This window comes from Oreochromis aureus, linkage group 2, assembly GCF_013358895.1.
Source record: "Oreochromis aureus strain Israel breed Guangdong linkage group 2, ZZ_aureus, whole genome shotgun sequence".
Classification (NCBI taxonomy): domain Eukaryota; kingdom Metazoa; phylum Chordata; class Actinopteri; order Cichliformes; family Cichlidae; genus Oreochromis; species Oreochromis aureus.
Genome location: NC_052943.1, coordinates 10098247 through 10116315, shown reverse-complemented (window position 1 = coordinate 10116315; position 18069 = coordinate 10098247). Strand labels below are relative to the sequence as shown.

Sequence of the window (18069 nt, the reverse complement as noted above, 5' to 3'; positions counted from 1 at the left end):
TCTTCATGAGCCAATTCTTTTGGTCAGTTTTGTACTGTACTGTTTCCAGGAATCCTGAAAAGTACATCATATTTGTAAGCTGCAAACTAGTTTGTTCTCTCTTGTATTTTTAGTGATAAAAATTAACATCTTATTCAAAACATTTTTTTCAAAGCTACGTGAGATGACTTCTTCGGATCTTAGTACTTACCAGACACAGTATCTACTGCATATTTCGCAGTTTCTTGTAGTTGTTCTTGATCAGCCTGAATGGAAATAAGAAATAAAATATCAAGCAGTGGTAACTTGTTGACTGAATGGTCATATTTGACAATATGTGTAAGTAATAATCTAACTAAATGAAGGGAAAAAAAACTGAAAAAATAAAATGTTATTATAAGTAAAGCAACCAAAAGTCCCTAAAATGGACATTTATTTTTTGTTTCATACTTACAGTGAGTTGCTGAGGAAGGCACGTTTTTTTAATTATGTTTTTGGTGATTGGACCAGTGAAAGGTGACACCACCAGACACGATTTTTGAATCGTGGGTCCAGAGGTTTTACTCCACTGAGGGAAGAATAAATGTGTTTATTAATACTTATTACAAATTGTACTGAAGCCAAAAATATTAAAAGTAACAGTATGATCTGAAAAGTACTGGATATGCTGTTTAGATATGCAACATTTTGCAAAATAATAGAGAGAAATAACCCGTTACCTGATGTGCAAGAAGAAAGCAGATGAACAAAAGTAAACAAATGGCTGAAAATATATAGAGCAACTGGAGAAAAAACAATATTAAATAAGTTAAAATAGACAATCACCCTTCTTTTCTGTCTATAAAATGAAATGAATTGTGAGAAAAGAAGAATTTTTGCTGCACTTAACATTTCCATTGTTTTTTTTTTTTTTTTTTTTTTTCCTGACTTACTGAGGCTGCCTACCCTATATACTCTGTGAGCCTCTCCTATTGGCCAATGCTGTTTCATTACGTGTACTGCTGGAATGCTGATTGTCAAGTCTGAAGGATCCAGGCCCTGGCTACACTCCAGGTCATAAATCAGAATCAGAATCAGCATACTTTAGCAATCCCCAAGGAAATTACGTGGGTTACAGTTGCTCCAGTATAAATAACAGTAACAGAAACAGACTATACTATTTAACAATACAATATGTTACATATTTAAGAAATTTAAGAAATATGCACAATCGCTCAATAATAAATATCACGGACTGACAGAGATGATTATAAATAAATATCAAGAATGTTGACAGGAATATTACAGACTAGAAAAGAGCGTGTGTAAAAATGGTGTAACTATTGCAGTGTTTACAGTGTATTAGATGGAGGAGCTGTACAGGGAGATGGCCACAGGCAGGAATGATTTCCTGTGTCGTTCAGTGGTGCTTTTTGGTAATCTCAGTCTCTCACTGAACGTGCTCCTGTGGCTAACCAGCATGTCATGGAGTGCGTGGAAGGTATTGCCCAACATTGTCTTAATCTTGGACATTTGCCTCTCCAACACCACCTTAAGGGTGTCCAGCTCCATCCCCACAACACTACTGGCTTTTACGGATCAGTTCATTGAGTCTGTTGGCGTCTGCGACCTTCAACCTGCTCCCCCAGAGCGTAACAGCATAGAGGGCAGCACTGGCCACAAAAGACTCATAGAAAATCCTGAGCATTGTCCAACAGGTGTTGAAGGACCTCAGCCGCTTCAGAAAATAGAGATGACTCTGGCCTTTGATGTTTTTAACCCATTCCAGTTTATTGTCTATGTGTACTCCAAGGTATTTATAGTCCTCCACGATCTACATTGACCAACGGGTTCCTGGTCCTCCTAAAGTCCACAATCAATTCCTTGGTCTTTGCCACACTGAGCTGAAGATGATTCTGCTCGCACCACGTGACAAAAGAGTCAACCACAGCCCGGTACTCCGTCTCATCACCCCTGCTGATGCATCCAACCACAGCAAAGTCATCAGAAAACTTCTGAAGATGGCGGGTCTCCGTGCGATGGCTGAAGTCTGTGGTGTAGAGGGTGAAGAAGAAGGGAGAGAGGACAGTGCCTTGTGGTGCCCCTGTGTTGCTGACTACCTTGTCAGACACACAATGTGGAAGACGCACATATTGTGGTCTTCCTGTCAGGTAATCAACAATCCAGGACACCAGAGAAGCATCCGCCTGCATCGCTGTAAGCTTATCACCCAGGAGGGTTGTTCTGATGGCGTTGAATGCACTGGAAAAGTAAAAAAAATGACCCTCACAGTGCTCGCCAGCTGGTCCAGATGAGTGTAGACACAATTGAGCAGGTAGATGATGGAGTCCTCAGCTCCGAGACGGGGCTGGTAAGAAAACTGAAGGGGATCCTGATGTGGTCTGACTATGAGTTGGAGCTGGTCCAGGATGAGTCTTTCCAGGGTCTTCATGATGTGGGAGGTCAGTGCCACAGCCCTGTAATCCTGGGGGCCACTGGGACTTTGGTACAGGGAAGAGGCATGATGTCTTCCATAGCACTGGGACCCTCTGCACACTCAGACTCAACATGAACAGTTTATGAACGACTCCACAAAGCTGGGCACGGACCTTGAGAACAGGGGGGCTCACTCCGTCTGGCCCCGCAGACTTGCCTGAGTTCAGTCTCCTCATTTGCTTCTGAACCTAAACATAAAGTGTGGTTGTCTGGCAAATATATTCTGTTAAGAAGTGAATCAAAGAAACTGACTCCGAACTTCATTGGTCTTTTTGAAAATGATTCTCTCATTAAGTCAGTCACTGTGTGGCTAAAGATCATTCACAACAATTAACAACACTTTCTGCTCAGAGAAATGAATATCTGAGGTGCACCAGATCACTTTTCCTGCTCTACAGTTGCACAACATTAAAAATTAAACAACAGGATCAGTTGTAGAACCAAACACGAATCAATAAAACAACATTTCAGGCCATCATAGAAACAATGAGCCAAAGACTCCATCTAGAGTCAATGACTATGTCACCCTTTGAACTTTTATATCATTTAGTGAATTGTAAATTAATTACAGTAACATTTTACGAAAGAATCAAGACTTTAGAATCATGTGTAAGATGTTTTTTGTGTGTGTGTGTGTTGGATGTCTCGAGACCACTTTTACGTGGTCTTGGTCTCGTCTTGGTCTCGACGGACTTTGGTCTCGGTCTTGGTCTCGGTCTTGCTCTCTCAGATCGACATAGTGTTCGGGAGATTTGGAGTCAATCATTGGCGGAGCAGGGGGTGGCTTACTGGGCTTAAGACCGGGTCATTTTTTCAGAAGCCCGGGGTCTTTTGGAGTGTGATTTGTTTCATAGTTAGATGCCTGACTGACAACTGTAACTGACAACAGTTGTTTTGTAAAACAAAAACTACACACAATATTCGAAGCACATAGCGCACCGTCGTAAATTCCCCCTAATTTTGGTATGATCCGAGCTCAGGCACTGGGCGACTGAGTACAGCACTTACGCATGTGAGCGAGGGGAGAGAAGTTGCTACCTGCGAATTTGCTGCAGAGATTGGAGAGCTTAAATTTGACCAGGTACCAAAGCAAATAATCTGTACTGTACAAATAATGTAAATATGACGGTGTATCACAACAGATTGATATCAAACTGATCACTTGACCCATATTACGTAACTTGCTCTTCGAGTGAATCAACAAATGGCGAAACGAAAAGCAGAACAACAACAATGCTGTTCTTTTAGAGAGTCTTAGCTTACATGTGTGTTTATTTCATATTTTCAGTTGTTACCTCCACCACGCTAAACAAACTCTCTAAATCGGTTTCAGTTATGTACTGATGAACACAACAATGGACATAAGGAGCTTCTTTCAAAGAAAAAACTCAGGTAGATGTTATTTTATATATTATGCTTTGTATGTTGTTCAGTATATTTCTATGCAAAACAAGAGGAATTTCAATACACAGCAGTTTATTCACAGTTGAAACCAGATATTTACATACACTTTAGGGAGAAAACATAAAAACATTTTTTCACTGTTAAACATGAATTTAGAGTAAACTTGTTTTGTTTTAGATAAATAAATATTGAAATATCTTTTGAATTAGTTAAATGTCAGAATAAAGCGAGAGAGAGTTGTCTATTTTTTATCACTTTCATCAAATTTAGGAGTACATATACACTAAGTTTATTGTTAATTAATAAGAAAACTCCAGACATTCCATTCTGAGCTTAAGAAGTTTCTGTTAGGTTAGTAGAGTCCATGTGAGTAAGTTGGTGGCACACCTGTGGATGGATATAAGACACGCCCAAAACACAGAGCCTGTTTCTTTGACATGGGAAAATCAAGAGATATCAACTAAAACACCAGGAAAAGAACCGTGGACCTCCATAAGTGTGGCTCAGTTTTGAATACAATTTGGTGCCATTTCAATTAAGAAATACAGACGATTTCTCTCTTTACTCTTAAATTTAACAAATGTTTTTATATTTATCAAACTAAAAAATTAAACATTTAGTCTGATTTGATGTTACAATTAAAAAAGTGTTTGTGTTTTTAGCTGAAGAGTATGTAAATATCTGGTTACAACTGTATATTTGATGATGTTGGTGTTTGGTTTGATTGTTAGCACAAAGAGGGAGAGAGAGGAACAGAGAGGGAGAGAGAGGAACAGAGAGGGAGAGAGAGGAACAGAGAGGGAGATGGAGAATGAGGACAGAACAGAGATGGAACAAGAGCAGGTGAGACACACGTTAGTCAAATGGTTGTTTGCCAAAACTCATCAGAACATGTATCTAGTACCTGTTTCTTTTTAGATACCATTTGTTACTTTTCAAATTCTATATTTATTAAGTTATGCAGGCTTGTTTGCACAACAAGGGTAAATAATTATATAAACTTTTCTGAATCTAAATAGTGTACTTTGGTAGAATTAAAAAATAAGTGTAGTGCAGGTCTATGATGATTTTTAGTGCTACTATCATGTAGTTTTGATTCTGGTTCTGTTTTGGTTAAGTCCTAAGTAGTCCTGATTTTGAACTGTTGCAGTCCTGTTTTAATTCTGGATCAGTTCTGGGTCTGGTTGAATTGGGGTTTAGTCCCTGTGTCTTGCTACAGGCCCGACTTTGTTCTGCCTTGCTGCTTAATTAAAAAACTAGTTTAAGGTGTCCTGCATATGTGATATTTATTTTTTTCCTATATGGAGTCATTCTTTTTTGAACAACAATCAAAACAGAGCCTATTAATCTTTCAGTCATTTCTACCCTCACTTAATTTCCTTTCGCTGCTCAGCTCTCACACAGTGGCTCAGCTATGCTCCAATCCCTCCATATTGTGGCCAATCACATGCGAGGATATAGGATAATATCATTGTGTGAAAAACAGAGAGGGTGATGGATGCGACAGTCAAGTGGAGCATCCGTCTGTCCTCTCAGTAAGTGAGTGAGACAGTAGACAGCAGTGAGGGGGGCTGTGCGAAAGCAAAAACATATAAATATGCCCGACACCCGTAAACGAAGCAGCATCTGGCTTTTATGTCTCGGTCTTGGTCTTGACTCGACTTGGTCTCGGGCTTGGTCTCGTGTCGACTTGGTCTTGGTCTTGTCTTGGTCTCGGTTTAGGCGGTCTTGACTACAAGTCTAGTGTGTGTGTGTGTGTGTGTGTGTGTGTGTGTGTGTGTGTGTGTGTGTGTGTGTGTGTGTGTGTGTGTGTGTTCTTTTTAGAAATTTCCTTTAATAATTGTTTTTACTTATCGTTTCCCTTCACTTTTTAGTTTTCATGTCTGTTAATGATCACCCCGGAGCTGCAGGAATGCTGGGGGTCCTGAATGAAGAGAATCACAAAGAATTTCACAGAAACTACCTGATAATGTTTGCATTACCAGCTGTTTTTATTCTTTTTTAACACATAACACAACACAAGCAAACATTACTAAACATTGGTTTATGTAGTCTGGCTTTGATACCTGAAGGACAAGAACAACCATAAGTCACTGAATGTGATATCGTCATCAGAAGTGCACATAACATAATACTGCTGTGTTAAAAATGTTTTGATAAGGTGTCAGGAAAAACAGGGATTCATGATTTGTTACATATTATTATGACTGACCCCTTTCACACTGTCCCCTTTTTCATGTCATCATTCAGTTTCATGTTGTGATGTGATTTAGTTACAGCTCCTTTCAATGAAAACTGTGACATTTATAATTACTTGGCAGATTGTGATATCATTACAGACATATTGTAACAGATTATAAAACAATTAATGTTTTTGCTTCCACTTCTTTTTCCCAACATTACCTGTAATTATAGTATTTTTTTATTCTTCCTTCCAGTTTTTAGTTTTAGTTTGTTTTACTGTACACTCTGAGAGTCAAACACACATGCACACAAGACAAAAGCAAAGTCAATGTTTGTAGCATGTTTGTAGAGTTAATCAGGCATCTATAGCCTCAGGTTGAACATCAGGAATGCTTTTGTTTCTGTAACGTTTACAACCGAAATGTCAGTCACACACACATAGACATGCAAAGCAAATCTCCAACACTTTCCATTTTTAAGCCTTCACTGTATAGTATTCAGTGTCTAAAAATGGGTCCAGTCTCAGGTGAAACTGCAGGAATGCTGTGAGTCCTGAATGAAGCTGGTACATCATCATGTTTGCAGCAGAAAGAAATTCAGGGGAAGTTCAAATGACTTTATGAGAAATGGTGGAAATGGTCTGCCAAAGTCTTCCATCCCAACATGCACATTTTCAAAATAAACACAGACAAAAAAAATCGGCATAACAAACACACTGAATAAATAAATAATAATAGAGAATCCACACAGATTCATGTATGAAGTAAAACTATTTTTTATGAATAGAAGCCTTCATCCAGAAATATAAAACCTATACTGGTAAAAAGGATTGAATGGTCTGATAAAATCAAACCAGCCAACTTCTGTAACTGTCTGTTATACAGGGATTCTGGGTTCAACTCGCAGATAAGGCTTTTAGAAAATGAAACAATTTGACTTAATGAGTTTTTGTTTTTTTACAGATAACTTTCACAATCCTGACACCAAAGACAAAACAAGCTCAGTAAAAGCAGCTGGAAATGAAATCCAGTGTGAAATGAGAAAGTTTCCTCCAACATGACAGACACTGATGTGGAGTTTTGCACACAGCTTCAGTTTGATTCAAAGTTCAGTTTAGACTCAATAATTGTTCCAAGATATTTGTAAGACTGAAAATATTTCACTCTCTGACTCTTATTAATGTGACATCTTGTGTATAAGTGTATTTTATAAAAGTAGAATATCAGAATAAAATATTGATTGTTTTGCTGTTTTGTTCACAATTGTATTGACACCAGATCCAATATAAATTTTTCCTGTAGGCTTGACTTGTTACTTCCTGATCATTATTCAGTTTGCTGGTTTAATCAGTTACTCGTCTCGGAGCCTTTTATAGATAAACATATGAAAACAATCCCAACTGTGTGAGGTTTCACTGAAATCCTCACTTCTCCTCTGGCTCATTCAGGATAAACAGCAATGTTTTCTCATACTCTTCTCTCTATAAGGGGGGCCTGGTCTGAAATCAGTTTTGGGATAGATAGAATAAAATGCCATGAAATACAGGACTCAGATTTGAGTAAATGACCACAAATATTGTGAGGTCAGTACAATTTGATCATGCTACGTGATAAACCACCAGACAATGTGAGTTCTGCCAGCTTGTTTAAATGTGTATCCAATAAGCTTTTGAGCAGGGACATTGCAGAAAAACGTCAGCGTCCCCCTCGTCCTTTTAACACAGACATTGTGAATGTCCCTGCACAACTCAAGAAGAAAACACCACAGACTGCAGGTTGTTAATGACATGTAGCCACTAGTTTATGCACTATGGCTTCAAGGCTTTCATCCCGTGTTTGGTTTTTAGGACCAGAACTGGCCATATTAAGATGAGAAGGCATATTTCGCACACTGATACAATCATTTGCAGTGTTAAGAGAAACTGATTTTCAAAGTATTAGCAGTAACGCTCTTGCACCTACAATCATAATATTGATAATGGCACTGGTATCACGTGAATTCTTAATAATTCTGAAAATGCTACGTCCACATGAACAGAATCAACTTTTTTAAATCTTCTTTCCAGTTTTTAGTTTTAGGTTTTACTGTTGTACATTCTGAGAGTCAGACATGAGCACACGTGCACACAAAACCTGTGCAAAGTAAGTCTTTGTAAGCTGTTTGTAGGCTTAAACAGGCATCTATGGCTTCAGCCTCAGGTTAGACTAGAGGAATGCTTTTGTTTCTGTTAACGTACATGATGTCAATCACACACACACACCCACACACACCCACACTAATCAGGTACAGCCACAGGTTGTTTCTGTAATGTCAGTAACTGAAATGTCAGTCACACACACATAGACATCCATCCATCACCCATGTGTATGTGTAACAATGGGTCCAGTCTGAGATGAACCTGCAGGAATGCTGTGAGTCCTGAATGAAGCTGGTCCATCAGGATACGTGGAACTGAAAGAATTTCAGGACTTTGTTTGTACCTGCAGGTAGAAATGGTCTACCATAGATGAGTTTTACATCCTCACATGCATTTTCAAAACAAACACTGACAACAGATAAGCGTAATACAGCACACTGAATAGAGGAATAAATTAATGATCCACAGAGCATCATGTATAAAGTGAAGCTGTGATTTATTTATCTGAGTTATGGCTGCTGGAACAAAGATCTTTCTAATCTTGAACCTTCGTCCAGAAGGAAGAAACTGATCCTAGTGAACAAGGAAGTGGGAAGAAGCGGTGCTCAGACTTTGTTATCAAATGTTTATGGTAATGCTGATTAAATAGTAATAACATGTTTTATCATGTGCCTTTTTCACACTTTCATTGCCCAACTGTAACATCTACTCTTACTAGTAGAACTTCATAGAGCAGGGGTCGGCAACCTTTCTGATGACGAGTGCCATCTGAAATTTCCTCAGAAGTCAGTGTGCCATATGATTGCATTAGCAATAAATTTCATAACGCTCTATATTAACAGTTACACACAATATATAGAACCACTTTATAGAATTATATTTGTTCGCAGATGTTGGCAGCTATCAGCGAATCGTTATCAGCTATTTTGAAACAAAAAAAAAGACACTTTTTATCCATAACAAGAACTCCATAACAGCAAATGAACTGTACAACAGAAAATGCAAATGCTATTTATGGTCTCCTCACAACAATGATAAGAAAAATAAACTGAGCCAATATGGCATATTTGTTCTGATCACCTTTCTCCCACTCAGAGACACAGGTCTCCGAGTGTCCAACATTCAGACGGCTACCTGAGGACACTCATGTGAGAGAAAATCTGCTCACACAGATATGTAGAGCCAAATACTGTCAATAAGGCCTCTGCAATGTTGTGAAGACAGTTAAACTTGTCAGGTAGTGATGTCCAGTAGGTGAAAATGCAAGCCCATGAACACGCACAGCTGTGGATTCCAGCTGCTTCGATGTTGCATTAACTGGCATTAACTCAGCCAGTTAATGTGAGACAAATCTAGCTGCTCATTAAAGCTTTCTGGTTTGATCAGAAAACAAAACATTGGTCCATACACCTGAAAGTCCCAAAAATGCATTGTGAATTCTGTCTCGAGTCTACAGATGTATCTATGTATTTCCGTGGTGCTGATGCTGCGCTGAGTGGACAGCTCCTGAAGCTTTTGAAGTTTCAGAATGTGGAAAGCTAGCAACGTCCCTCTCACCGGTAGGCTAAGTTATTTTTAGCCAATTACAAGTTGAATCTGATAGTTGGGGTTATTAGCTAAGATACCATCATTAAGAAGCGGCACAACTAATGTGTGTATGCGAACTATTTGCAATGTGCATCGCTGGCGCGGCCATTTATTTTTTAATGCACCTTCTCAGATTAATTCACTGCGTGTCGTGCCCAGGGCTGGACTGGGACAAAAAAATCAGCCCGGGCATTGTGAATAGAGACCAGCCCACCAGGTTTTAAAGCCATAAAGCCTTTGAATGAAAACAAACGCTGTTGTGACAGTGATGTACGCTGTCTTGATGGTATATGTATGATTTCTATACATTGTACGTCAGATAAAAACTTTGGTTGTAAGCTTCAGATAATTATTTAATAACAGCCAGACATTTTAAATGAGAATAAGAAAGTATTTCTTTGTGCCCCCCTTTCCCTGTTAATGCCCTACCCGGCCCCCTGGCAAAACTTTGCTAGACCCGCCCCTGCACAGTTACCAGCTGTCAGCTACTTAGAAAAGGATCCTGGTGTTATTTGTCTCTCAGAAACAGTTCATAACTTCCCTTCAGCTCATTCATGTCACCTAAAAGGTAAACCTGTTTCTCCATCACCTGTTCAGCTCTGATGATTCAGTAAGGACATCTCCCGGTTTCATCTTCATGTTTCCCTCTCAGTCACCACATATCCAAACTGATATCATGACCAGCAGCTCTTACAGCTGTGGCTCCAGCAAACATCAGCTGACACTAGAAATTAATATTAAATAAATTCTAACAACAGCTGATCAAGCTTAAACTTTGTTTAGCGCGACATCTGCCGGTTTCCTCTTTCTGGCGCAAAGTGGGCGATAAACAAACAAGAGAGAAAAGCCAATCAGCTGATCACTGATCAATGCAAATGTCCGCTTCCGGTATGATGGCGCCTGTGTTTGGCTTTGCCGCTGCCGGCCGTGGTTTCTCTGTGCTGCTTTTTTCAGCCTTTTTGCTTTCGCTTTTTGTCACTAATGTGTTGGCTGCCCTTGTCTATGATCGCCTGACGCTATTATCCATCCGATCCTTTATGATAAGTCAAGATGCCTCATCCTCCTGCGGTATTTTCCATCCTCCGCTGCCGACACCGGTGTCTGGATCTTCGTTAGGTGTCATCAGTGGCGCCTTTCTGTGTCTGCGCAAGTCATGGAGGAGGAGAGGAAAAAGAGCAGGTGTCCAGGTAAAACTCAGACTGTTCTGGAAGCGGGGACTAACTGTGCCTGGATCTATGAGACGGCGCTACCTCAGGAGTGTTCATCCAGACTCTCCTGGTGTTTGGCCTTCCATCCCCGCGGTGAGTGGAATTTATGAACGTCGCAGATCAAACTCTGTTTCTTCGTCATCTAAATCGGGCCGCTTCTGTTAATAATACGTCTTCTACTTCGCTGAGCGTGGCGCTTTTTAACGCTTGATCAATGACTAATAAAACGTTCTTGCTGAACGATTTTATTCTTTCCAAGAAACTGGACTTCTTATTTCTAACGAAACCTGGCAGCGCGATGGTGACTTTTCATCCTTCATCGAACTCTGTCCGAGTGGGTACTCATTCATCAGCCAGCCTCAGATGTCGGGTCGAGGAGGAGGTGTCGCTGCGGTGTTTGGAAGCCGGTTTTACTGTCGCGCAGTGTTGGTCGGACATTTTTCATCCTTTGAACTACAGCTGGTTAGAATTGGAAATAAAGATCCATTTTACTGCGCTGTAGTGTATCGTCCACCTGGCCTAAACAGTATGTTTTTAAAGGAGTTCAGTGACTTTTTATCCTCGACTCTGAAGCTGTCCTGACTGGTTATAGTCTGGGATTTTAATATACACGTTGATGACTCTGACCTCTTTGCCAGAGGTTTCCTTAGCGTCATGGATTTTACTCAGCATGTGTCTGGTCCCACACACACCAACGGACACACACTGGACCTTGTTTTTACTTTAGGTTTAAACATTGATTTTATTTGTACTGAGGACATTTTTATTTCGGATCATCATTGTATTCTTTTTAATCTGTCTTTTCATCTGTCCCTCTCTCCTATTCGACATGTGGTTAGCTCTCGCATCTTAAATTCCTCTACTGCTGTTAAATTTTCCGATGCCTTTAATTTAGTTTTATCTCCTTATAAAAATGTTAATTTTTTAACAAATCTTTTTAATAATCATTGTCTTTCTATTTTAGACAATGTTTGTCCTGTCAAAACTAGACTAGCTCCGGTTTCAAAGTCGTCTCCCTGGATAAATGACAGCATTCGCTTCTTAAAGCGTTGCTGCCATAAGGTTGAGCATTTATGGAGGAAAACGCGTTTGCATGTCCATCTCCTTCATTTAAAGGACCTTTTAGTCTCTTTTAACACTTCAGTTCGAGATGTGAGGGCTGCCTATTTCTCAGACTTAGTGTTTAAGAGCAGAGGTAACCCCAAGGTACTGTTCAACACCATTAGTGATATTGTTGCTCCTGCTCCACCTGCTGTCCCAATTTCATCAAATGAAGATTGTGAAAAATTTCTTTCTTTCTTCGTTGAAAAAGTCAGTAACGTGAGGAACAATATCTCTCCTTCTGTGTCTCTCTTGTCTGCTCCAACTCAAGCTAGGCCTGTAATTTTAGAAAGATTTTTACCTGTGTCCTTACCAGAGCTGGTCAAGTTAGTTAATTCGATGAAAGCATCCTCCGGCTCTCTTGATATTTTACCTGGATCTTTGTTTAAAAATGTCTTTCAGTCTATTGGTCCCTGTGTGCTCACAATTATCAATACCTCACTGGTTTCTGGTCAGGTCCCTGTTTATTGTAAGAATGCTGTTATTCACCCACTGTTAAAAAAGCTAAGCTTGATGCTTCTCTTCTCAGTAGCTACAGACCGATTTCAAAATTACTGTTCATTGCTAAGATTTTAGAAAAGGTTGTGGCTAAGCAGCTTATAGCTGTTCTAGATGAATACAGCATTCTGGATAAATTCCAATCTGGCTTTCGTAGAGCTCACTGGACCTGACCTCCGCCTTTGATACTGTGGACCATCATATTCTGCTAAATAGGCTGAGACACTGGGTGGGTATATCAGGGGCTGCTTTGGACTGGTTTGAATCCTATTTGCATGAACAATCCTTTTCTGTTGCTACCTCTAAGTACAGTTCCTCTTCTACTTTTCTTGCCTATGGTGTGCCACAAGGTTCAGTTTTGGGGCCTTTATTATTCTTACTGTATTTACTTCCTCTTCAACACTTACTGAGCACTTTTAAGGACATTTCGTATCACTGCTATGCAGATGATATTCAGTTATATATCTCCTTTAAGCCCCATGATGTTTCCAAGCTACAGATTTTGCATAAGTGCATAGACTCCATTAGATGTTGGATGGCTGGAAACTTTCTTCAACTAAATGAGGAGAAGACTGAAGTCCTTGTTTGTGCTCCTAAAAATTTTGTACCTAGTGTTATGGAAAACTTGGGTCCACTTGCTACATTTGCAAAACCGTCTATCAGGAACCTTGGTGTTACTATTGACTCAGCTCTGACTTTGGATGCCCATGTAAAATCTCTGGTTCGCTCCTGTTTTTATCACTTGAGAAACATTGCTAAGCTGAGTCCCATTGTATCGCGCTCCAAATTAGAAATTGTCATTTGTGCATTTGTTTCATCTCGTCTGGATTATTCTAATTCTTTGTTTACTTGTTTATGTAAAGCCTCTTTGGAGCATCTGCAAGTTGTTCAGAACACTGCTGCAAAGCTTCTGACCAAGTCCTCCAAGTTTTCCCATGTCACACCCCTGCTGATTCAGCTGCACTGGCTCCCCGTTAAATTCAGAATCCAGTTTAAGGTTTTGACCTTGACTTTCAGGGCTCTGCATGGACAAGCACCAACATACAGTTAAGCCCATAATTATTCATACCCCTGCCAAATATTGACTTAAAGTTACTTTTGTTCAATATGCAAGTTCTTTTGAGCAGAAATGACACAGGTGTCTCCCCCAAAGATAATAAGATGATGTACAAGAGGCATCATTGTGGAAAAAATATTTCTCAGGTTTTATTTATATTTTAGCAAAAGTATCATGTCCAGAATTATTCATACCCTTCTCAATAATCAATAGAAAAAAGCCTTTATTGGCTATTACAGCAATCAAACGCTTCCTATAATTGCAGACCAGCTTTCTGCATGTCTCCACAGGCATTTTTGCCCATTCATCTTTAGCAATGAGCTCCAAATCTTTCAGGTTGGAGGGTCTTCTTGCCATCACCCTGATCTTTAGCTCCCTCCACAGATTCTCAATTGGATTCAAGTCAGGACTCTGGCTAGGCCACTGCAAAACGTTACTGGTGTTGTCTGCTAACCATTTCTTCACCACTTTTGCTGTATGTTTTGGGTTATTGTCGTGCTAAAATGTCCACTGGTTCCCAAGGCCAAGTTTTTCTGCAGACTGCCTGATGTTGTTGTTGAGAATCTTCATGTATTGCTCTTTTTCATGGTGCTGTTTACTGTGATTAGGTTCCCTGGTCCATTGGCTAAAAAACACCCCCCAAAGCATTAGGTTCCCACCACCATGTTTGACAGTGGGGATGGTGTTCTTTGGGTTGAAGGCTTTCCATTTTATGCCAAATGATCACAATGATGCCAACATCATTGTGACCAAATAATTCAATTTTTGTTTCATCTGACCATAACACTGAAGACCAGAAACCGTCTTCTTTGTCCAGATGAGCATTTGCAAAGGCCAAATGAGCTTTTGCATGCCTTAGAAGTGCCTGGAGAAGTGGCGTTTTCCTTGGTCTGCATCCGTGGAACCCAACAGTGTCCGTTGGACTGTCTGGCTTGAGACATTGCCACCAGCAGAGCCCAGATTCACCAGAATGGCCTTGGTGGTGATCCTTGGATTCTTTTTCACCTCTCTCACTATTCTCCTGGCCAGCACAGGTGTCACTTTTGGCTTCCCGACAACGTCCTCTGAGATTTTCCACAGTGCGGAACATCTTGTATTTTTTAATAATACTTTGCACTGTGGCCACTGGAACTTGAAAACATTTGGATATGGCCTTGTAGCCCATTCCTCACTTGTGAGCAGCCACAATGCACAGCTGCAGGTCCTCACTGAGTTCCTTTGTCTTAGCCATGACTGTCCACAGACCACCTGCAGAGAGAGCTGCTGTTTTTCACCTGTTGAGTTGATCAAAACAGCTATTTCCAATTAATCAGGGTAATTGGGATGCTTTAGAACAGCTTTGACTATTTGGAATGGTATGGAACTTTGGATTTTCCCAGAGACTGTGACAGTTTGTAAAGGGTATGAATAATTCTGGACATGATACTTTTTGCTCAAATGTAAATAAAAGCTGAGAAAATATTTTTTCCACAATGATGCGTCTTGTACATCATCTTATTATCTTTTGTGAGACGCCTGTGTCATTTCCAGTCAAAAAATAACTTGCTAGTTGAATAAAAGTAACTTTAAGTCAAAATTTGCCAGGGGTATGAATAATTTTGGGCTTAACTGTATATAAGTGAACTTTTACATCCATACATTCCCAGCAGGTCCCTGAGGTCATGGTATATCAGGATATATCCTTCAACGCACATATTAAACAAATATGTAAGACTGCTTTCTTCCATTTGCGCAACATCTCTAAAATTAGAAATATCCTGTCTCTTAGTGATGCTGAAAAACTAGTTCATGCATTTATTACTTCCAGGCTGGACTACTGTAATTCTTTATTATCAGGATGTCCTAAAAACTCGCTGAAAAGTCTTCAGCTAATCCAAAATGCTGCAGCAAGAGTACTGACAGGGACTAGAAAAGAGAGCATATTTCTCCTGTTTTGGCTTCCTTCATTGGCTTCCTGTTAAATCCAGAATTGAATTCAAAATCCTGCTCCTCACATACAAGGTCTTAAATAATCAGGCCCCATCTTATCTTAATGACCTTGTAGTACCATATCACCCTATTAGAGCACTTTGGTCTCGCTCTGCAGGCCTACTTGCTGTTCCTAGAGTATTTAAAAGTAGAATGGGAGGCAGAGCCTTCAGTTTTCAGGCCCCTCTTCTGTGGAACCAGCTTCCAGTTTGGATTCGGGAGACAGACACTATCTCTACTTTCAAGATTAGGCTTAAAACTTTCCTTTTGCCAAAGCATATAGTTAGGTGGACCAGGTGACCCTGAATCCTCCCTTAGTTATGCTGCAATAGATGTAGGCTGCCGGGGATTCCCATGATGCATTGAGTTTTTCCTTTCCAGTCACCTTTCTCACTCACTATGTGTTAATAGACCTCTCTGCATCGAATCATATTTGTTATTAATCTCTGTCTCTCTTCCACAGCATGTCTTTATCCTGTTTTCCTTCTCTCACCCCAACCGGTCGCAGCAGATGGCCGCCCCTCCTGAGCCTGGTTCTGCCGGAGGTTTCTTCCTGTTAAAGGGAGTTTTTCCTTCCCACTGTCGCCAAAGTGCTTGCTCATAGGGGGTCATATGATTGTTGGGTTTTTCTCTGTATGTATTATTGTGCGATCTACTGTACAATATAAAGCGCCTTGAGGCGACTTCTGTTGTGATTTGGCGCTATATAAATAAAATTGAATTGAATTGAATTGAATCTGCATGTAAAGGACAGAGGTCACTCAAAGATCAGGATGCTAATTTCCACATTTTGGACAGAGAAGACAGATGGTTTGACAGAGTGAAAGAAGCCATCTATGGCCACTGTGAATGACCATCTTTGAACAGAGGCGGTGGCTTACGACGCCAACTGTCTGCCATCTGTATCCAGTTTTGAGATCCCTTCCCAGACACCTTAACGACAACTCACCTCATGGGTCATTTGATCTCAGTATGATAGGGTGGGGCAAGGTCTCACATTGGGTTCACCTGAAACCTTGGCTGATTGTGACCCACAGCTGTTTTCACACCTTGGCTCGTGTGATTAGGCAGAGGATCCATAGGGGGTCCACGACCCTCTTAGGGACACTCCCAACTGATCTTAAAAATCTGGGACTCTCCAGCAATTGTTCTTAGAACTGAAGAAGCTTCTCGGATGAGAGGTGAAACATCATCAAGAAACTTAAAGAAGTCCAGACGCTTTTCTTTCCAAGCTCTTTAGCCTATTATTGAGCATATTGATGCAGCCCCTCACAAACAATGTCCGCCCATGGTCTCGGGGCTTGGTGTTTGGTCTTCCATTTCTTGGAATATTCAGATTTATATTGGCAATTAGATTAGAATGGAATAGCTAATCTTGCATCTTAAATTTTGCAAACTAGTTTTATCTATAGTATTTGTTATTTTTCATTTACTTATTTGAAGTATACAAGCTGCACTCCTTATAACCCTGAACTTAAAAACTTAATTTCTATGTTGCAGTACAGTTAACAATTTTGACTCCCCTGTGACGACAACAAGGATTTAAGCAACTTCACCCGGATCAGAACCACTGGGGCCCCACTCTGGGGGCCAGACATGGGAGAGTGACACATCTGAGAGTGCCTGCCCCCTGGAGGTTAATCCAAGAGGCCCAGGTGTCCATCCTCCCCTTTCTGGATTATTAAACTTCCTCTGGTTTACACTGCCACCATGTGGCAAAGGTTTAACAGCATCAACATGGTTCTGAACTAAAACTTGAGACAGTCAGTGTTTGGAAGATAAAAATGTAAATATCCATAAATAAGCAGCGCTGCATTGTAATGAACATACAGTCTGTGAGGTTACTCACGTAAGAGAGCGACCCTCTGATGGAGACTGCTCCATAACATGGAAAGTCAGTCATCTGAAGTATAATTAGGTGAAACATTCAGTGCAGTTTAACTTTCACCTCTAGAGGATCCAACAAAAAGAGAAGACAGGTGGCTGACCTGACCACATGAGCCAGGCCAACAACTGTTTTCTCAACAATCATAAGATAAGAGAAATTATTAATGACCTCTGAAAGAACAAAGTGGTCATCCCAGAATTGGACCACAGTATAGGTTTCAAGAACTGTGATTGGGAACCCTTTTACCAGTGCTCTGGAACACATCTTTCTTAATAAATTTTTGACCATTAAGTTAATGAAAGTCACATTCATACTGAAGACTCCTTTAACAGTATATTAATTTATGCAACTTTTGAAATCTACCTTGATCCACACTTAAATAATATTTAGTTATTGAAGAGTGGATCAAGTTTAGTAATTTAGTAATTTCAGCATTTGTTTTGAGATCATTGGTCAAACACACTGTTCATAAAAGCATTCAAACTAGTACAAAGGCAATGGATTAAATCCTGTGTGTTCCAAAAGCAATGTCTTTTATTTTTTTATATTAACAAAATATTTAATAACTGTGTGACTATTAAAG

At 40.0% G+C, this 18069-nt stretch overlaps 1 long non-coding RNA gene across 1 annotated transcript; it reads right to left on the bottom strand.

Annotated features, from left to right (window-relative positions):
- Positions 1-216: 216 nt before the first annotated feature.
- On the bottom strand, positions 217-856 carry LOC120443672. The gene is made up of 3 exons (XR_005615584.1): positions 699-856; positions 434-547; positions 217-245 (listed from the first exon to the last, which is right to left on the bottom strand). It is a non-coding gene; the product is annotated as an uncharacterized LOC120443672 (long non-coding RNA).
- Positions 857-18069: the final 17213 nt, after the last annotated feature.